Source organism: Molothrus ater, chromosome 35 (assembly GCF_012460135.2).
Source record: "Molothrus ater isolate BHLD 08-10-18 breed brown headed cowbird chromosome 35, BPBGC_Mater_1.1, whole genome shotgun sequence".
NCBI classification, from domain to species: domain Eukaryota; kingdom Metazoa; phylum Chordata; class Aves; order Passeriformes; family Icteridae; genus Molothrus; species Molothrus ater.
This window is the reverse complement of record NC_071662.1, coordinates 720,643-725,726: the sequence shown is the minus strand read 5'-3', so window position 1 is coordinate 725,726 and position 5,084 is coordinate 720,643. Positions and strand designations below refer to the sequence as shown.

The following is a 5,084-nucleotide window of genomic DNA, read 5'->3' as shown; positions in this document are numbered from 1 at the left end:
TGAGTGTTGTTCCTGACAAAGCCTCTCCAGGGACTAATTACAGCAGATAATTGGAGGCCATGATGGCACAAACCTCTCAGAGACTCCAAGGCCAAAGCCAAAGCCAAAGTCCTTTGAAAAACCTGCAGTCCCTGCAGGGAGCATGAAGGAGCCCCCAGGGCCATTGCTGAGCAAGGCTCCCCAGGGACTCCTTGCAGCAGATCCTTGAGGCCACTGGCATGTGGGCTAGGGGGGGATGCTGAGGGCAGCACAAGGGGCTGACAGTGCCCAGCCTGGCTGGGGCTGTGCCAGGAGGCCCCAGGGCCTCAGGACAAGGTGTCTCCTCCCAGCCCTTGGTGGCACAGACCCTGCTGTGCCCCAGGCCACCAAGACTTGGCTTCTCTTTGTCCCCACCTGTCATCACTGCCTGCAGTTCTCTGTTCTGCCTGGGGCCTGGGGACACTTTCTCAGTTGTGTCCCTCACTGGGACCCATTAAAAGTCCAAGAAACTTTGGAGTTGGATTCTGCCTTGGAGTTCTGCAGAGGTTTCTTCAGCTCCCTCTCAGGGACTGATGTTCAGGGCCTGAGCACAAAGCCCCAGAGGCTGATTAAAGTCCCTGTGCTGTGTCTGTGCTGCTGAGCTGGGTTGGGCTCCTGGCCCAGAGGCAGCTCCTGGTCACCAAGAAGAGCTTCAAAAGCACATTTCTCTTGATGAGCAGCTCTTGTGCCAGCCCAGCAGGGCTGGGGCACTGCCTGCAGCCAGCCCGGGCACAGCACAGAGGCACAGAGAGCTTCAATCAGTCAGGGCTGGGAAGGGGCTGAGAAGTGCCTGGGGCACAATCACTGCCAGCCCTTGGCACAGGAACCTCTGGATGCAGGACAATGCAGCTGCAGCTTCTGGAGCCATCTCCTCAAGCTGGAACATGCCAATGCCTGCAGAGCCTGTGAGTACATTCTCTGATTGTCTCTTGTGCAGAGCAGCCAGGGGTGCCCAGGGCTGTCCTGCAGAGCAGGGTCCTGCAGCCCAGGGCGCTGTGCTGGGGCAGGGACTCTGCTGCCTGCCAGGGACAGCTCTCAGCCAGCCCTGGCAGCTGCTGCCAGCACTGGGGGACAAGATCTGCCTGGCAGGAGACAGCTGGTGAGGCTTGGAAGTGTTCTCCTTGTGTGGGGAGGATGCTGCATGGTTCAGGACTGCTCCCAGCATGGCATTGAACTGCAGAACATTTCCAAGGAGATTATACCGGGAGCACAGCAAGGCAAGGGCTGCATAAAAGGGAAAATCCAGCTTTTTTATCTTCTGCTCTGGTTGCCAGGATGGGAAATTGCACATAGATATTCATCTCTCAGGTCAGGATGATATTAACAAAAAAAACCAAACCCAAAACAAAACAAAATCTCCCAGATCTCTATAAACCAGGCACTTAAGGAAATCAGCAAAGGACCCCTAAGAGGCAGCATCAGTGTTGCTTTTCCAGCCTCCTCAGGGTTACTCTGACGTTGCCATCAGAGCCTGCAGAGCCAGAGGTGTCCTTGGGCAGTGCCTGAGCTGGGAGGGCTCTGCAGGGCAGAGCTGAGCCCCCAGGGCTGGGCTAGGCTCTGGCAGCACTGGCAGGGCCCAGCCCTGGGCACAGGGAAGCAGCTGCTGGCAGGGACAGCTCCAGGCAGCAGAGCCCTGGGCAGGCAGTGGGGGGAAAGTGCCCCCAGCCTGTGCTGGGATATTTCAAGTCCTCTACAAATCCAGCCAATAAATGTTCACGTTTCTTACAGATCCCCATGCTAAGGCACAGCAAATGTCCAACAGCAGCTCCATCAGGCACTTCCTCCTGCTGGCATTGGTAGACACGCGGCAGCTGCAGCTCCTGCACTTCTGCCTCTTGCTGAGCATCTCCCTGGCTGCCCTCCTGGGCAACGGCCTCATCATCAGCACCGTAGCCTGCGGCCACCACCTGCACACACCCATGTTCTTCTTCCTGCTCAACCTGGCCCTCGCTGACCTGGGCTCCATCTGCACCACTGTCCCCAAAGCCATGCACAATTCCCTCTGGGACACCAGGGACATCTCCTACACTGGATGTGCTGCTCAGCTCTTTTTTTTTTTTTTTTTGTGCTGCAACAGAGTTTTATGTCCTGACAGTGATGTGCTATGACCGCTGCGTGTCCATCTGCAAACCCCTGCACTACGGGACCCTCCTGGGCAGCAGAGCTTGTGCCCACATGGCAGCAGCTGCCTGGGCCAGTGGCTTTCTCACTGCTCTCATGCACACAGCCAATACATTTTCCCTGCCCCTTTGCCATGGCAATGCCCTGGGCCAGTTCTTCTGTGAAATCCCGCAGATCCTCAAGCTCTCCTGCTCCAAATCCCACCTCAGGGAATTGGGGCTTCTTGCTGTCAGTGCCTGTTTAGGTTTTGGCTGTTTTGTGTTCATTGTTTTCTCCTATGTGCTGATCTTCAGGGCTGTGCTGAGGATCCCCTCTGAGCAGGGACGGCACAAAGCCTTTTCCACCTGCCTCCCTCACCTGGCTGTGCTCTCTCTGTTTTTAAGCACTGCAATGCTTACCTACCTGAAGCCCCCCTCCATCTCGTCCCCATCCCTGGATCTGGCCCTGTAAGTTCTGTACTCGGTGGTGCCTCCAGCCCTGAACCCCCTCATCTACAGCCTGAGGAACCAGGAGCTCAAGGCTGCAGTGTGCAAAATGATGACTGGATGGTTTAAGGAACATTAAACTGCTGGAGAATTTCTGCAAATCAATTGTAATAAAAATCATCTTTGATACTTCTTGTTGGTTCGGTTATGAGGTTTTTTCTCTTTGTTTTACTTTTTCCATATTGTCTACATATAAATGTCATTTATTGTGCCATTTCTCATTTTGTTTCTCTCCACCTTCCCTGTGGCCACAGACTTTGTCAATGAGGGGCTGTGCTTTTGGTGGCTTTAAAGGAACTAAAGGAACTCCTAGCAAAGTTTTCTGCAGAGATGCCCTTGCGTTGCCTTCTCTGGAGCTGCAGCAGCAATGTCTGTGTGCAGAGCTGGGGCAGATCAGTGCTGGCCCAGCAGCTGTCCCCAGCAGCAGCAGCAGCACTTGGTGTTGCCAGTGCTGCTGCCATGGCCCTGCCCCACTGCCCTGGTGGCCCTGGTGTTGCTGCAGGGCCTGAGTGCTCTCGGGGCTGGGCACAGCCCTGGGGGTGGCAGTGCCGGGGCTGCAGCAGGGACAGGCCATGGGCACTGCTGGGGCAGCGCTGACGCCTCAGGCCAGGCCCTGGGGGCTCCAGGCTCCTTGCCCAGGCTCTCTCAAGAACATGGCCAGGCCAATGCTCAGCACAGAAACCCCCGTCAGCAGCCCCAGGCTGGCCGTGGGCAGGCTGGGGGCAAACAGCATGGCTGGGGCTCTGCAAGGGCCCTGGGGCAGACGGGAAGGAGCAGCAGAGCAGGGGCTGATCCATGCCCAGTGCGCTGCACAGGCCAGGGCAGCGTCCCAGAGCGTCCTCATGCAGCTGCCAACAACATCCCCCCTCTGCAGCCCTGGCCTCTCCCACAGCTCACACAGGTGCCCCATCCTTGCAGGCACAGACACGGCAGCACTGGCTCAGCAGCCCCTGTTTGCATTGCACACAGCAGGGGCAGCACCCCCATGCTGTTGCTGTGGGGACATGAACCTGAGGGAGCACAAATGCCATCAGCCCCTGGGGCCAGCAAGGCCTGGGGGACACCAGGGAAACCACTCAGCTTTGTCCTGGCCTCTGCACTCAGCCAGAAAGTTTGTTCCCATCAGCTGGGAGTTTCCTGTGCCACTGCAGACGCTGTTGCTCAGAGCCAGGGCTGCCTGGCATCCACCCCCAAACTGCCCTCAGCATTTCCTTTCCTTCACCTCTGCTTTCTTTACTCTTCCCTTGAACAAATTTCTTCTTCTTGCCCACCTCTTTTCCCTCCCCTGCAAACAGCCCATCCCTGTTTGCCCTTTCCTCTCTGGCCCCACTCCCCATTGCAGTTCCTGACTTGGCCCCATGGGAACGTCCCTTGGGCAGCAGGATCATCCTACAAGTGCTGCAGGAATTGTCTGCAGGCTCCTGCAGTGCCTCCTGCTGCTCCCTTGCCAGAGGCACCCCAGGCCAGGGGGGCACATCTGGGCTGCTGTGTCTGCCTCTGGGGCTCCCTGTTCTGGGCAATGAGGAGGAGCTGCAGAGGCTCTGCCAGACTGTCAGGATGGGCTTTGGGGCTGCCAGGAGAAGCTGAGGGACCTGGGCTGCTGGAGCTGCTGAAGAGGAGGCCCAGGGCTCATCCTGCAACTGCTCCAGTGGTGGTTTCAGAGAATCCCAGAATCAACAAGGCTGGAAAAGACCTTGGAGATCATCAAGTCCAACCTGTGCCCTGACACTGCCTTGTGTCCCCTGGGCCTCCTCTTCTCCAGGATAAACAACCCCAGCTGCCTCTGCTGCTCCTCACAGGACTTGTGCTCCAGACACCTCCCCAGCCTTGTTGCCCTTCTCTGGACACGCTCCAGCCCCTCCATGTCCTTTCTAAATTGGGGGGCTCAGAACTGCAAACAGCACTTGAGGTGCTGCCCAAGCAGTGCTGAGCACAGGGGAAGAATCCCTGCCCTGCTCCTGCTGGCCACACCATTCCTTATCCAGGCCAGGAGCCACTGGGCGTCTCTCTGGTGGTCCCTGGTGGTCGTGGACCCCAATGTTCCAGTGGGCCTGGCTGAGCTGGTAGGACACTGAGGCTGCTGAACTTCCAGTTCCCCTTCTCACACAATGGGCATTGTGTGGCTTCCATAGGCCTGGGGTTGTGGAGAACAAGCTCCAGGTGTCAGCTCACCTGGTGTAGGCAATTGATCATCTGGTAACATGAGGTCACAGAGTGGGGTATGACATCAGAGAGTGGGGCATGTGAGGTCATTGATAAGCTGTGACATCATAGACTGCCTCTGTGACATCACTGAGTTGGCTGTGACATCACAGAGCAGCTGTGTGACATTAGAGAATGGGCTGTGACATCCCAGAGGGGCTGTGTGACATCCCAGAGGGGCTGTGTGACATCCCAGAGGGGCTGTGTCAGGTCACTGGGTTGGTCACTCTGCCCCAGCTCCCCCTCACAGTTTCTCCC

At 57.2% G+C, this 5,084-nt stretch overlaps 1 pseudogene; it reads left to right on the top strand.

The window, feature by feature from the left end:
- The first annotated feature begins 1,769 nt into the window (after positions 1-1,769).
- LOC118700711 (olfactory receptor 14J1-like) lies at positions 1,770-2,703 on the top strand (annotated as a pseudogene).
- Positions 2,704-5,084: the final 2,381 nt, after the last annotated feature.